This window comes from Sesamum indicum, linkage group LG5 (assembly GCF_000512975.1).
Source record: "Sesamum indicum cultivar Zhongzhi No. 13 linkage group LG5, S_indicum_v1.0, whole genome shotgun sequence".
NCBI classification, from domain to species: domain Eukaryota; kingdom Viridiplantae; phylum Streptophyta; class Magnoliopsida; order Lamiales; family Pedaliaceae; genus Sesamum; species Sesamum indicum.
In genome coordinates, this window is record NC_026149.1 from 14527901 (window position 1) to 14529134 (window position 1234).

Here is a 1234-nt window from a genome sequence, read left to right on the forward strand (position 1 = left end):
ACACCTAATTTGATCTCCGTCCATATCCATATTGACACTTGACCCATTATATGAAAATCTTAACACCATCCTCACACTCGAGCGTAAGACCCACCCTCTCCGAAAGGTTCTTATCATATATCCATCGGGAAAAAAAAATTAGTCCATTAACTTGGGTCTCGTTCAATTTTACTCCATTAATTATGAAAATTATCACATTTATACATTATATTTAAAAAAAAATACTTCAATTAGGTACTCCGGTGGTTGATTTTTTCAATTTACGCCGAAATTGCTTCAATATGAGGATTTTTTTATCCTACGTGGCATTAAAGTCTGACATGGTAGATGAGGTGGACTTATTTTCTTGAGTAATTATATTTTTTAGTCCCATGTGGTACTAAAAAATATCTTGACTCAAGTGGATTTTTTTTATCTCTTCTCTCCATATAAAAAAAAATATCAAATTACATAAAAATAAATTTTGAATTTATATTTTATACTAGCTTTTATGACATGACGTCTATGCATGCATATAATAAATAATCTTACATACTTTAAAATATATTATAAATTAGAATAAAATATATAACTCAATATACTAGCTTCTAGAAAAACTATATTATCGGCAAAACAAATATATGAACCCACAAAATTATAGATAATTATAAATATATGAACCAAAATCCCTACTCTCTACTCTTCTCTTTTCTTTTGGTTTTCTATACTCTTCTAAAGTATCATTTACGTGTATATATATATATATATATATAAAACTATATTAATACATGTACACCTACTAACTTATATATAAATAACTACATATATATATGTTAGTAGTTGTACATGTATTAATATAGTATTATATATATATATATATTGATAAGGATATGACGAGTGTTTTATACCTTGTCCTTATTCCACCACCTCATCCCATTTTTTTCATCTTATTTGTATTTTATTTTACTAATTTTAGTGTATAGGATATATATATATATAGTAAAAGACGATTGTATTTGTTCCCTCTCATCTTCACAGTTCTACGCTGTAGCCCCTCAATTCCTATTGTTCACATATTTGTTCACTTCCAAGAATTTATTCTACCCAATAAAATTCTAACTAATTAATCACCAAATATAATTTATCATCATATCGCTTATTCATATTATCATACTAATAATTTATAATTATGTATTAAGATTCACTTGTTACGACTAATTTACTATAGGTCAAATAAAATTTTTTTCAAACTAAA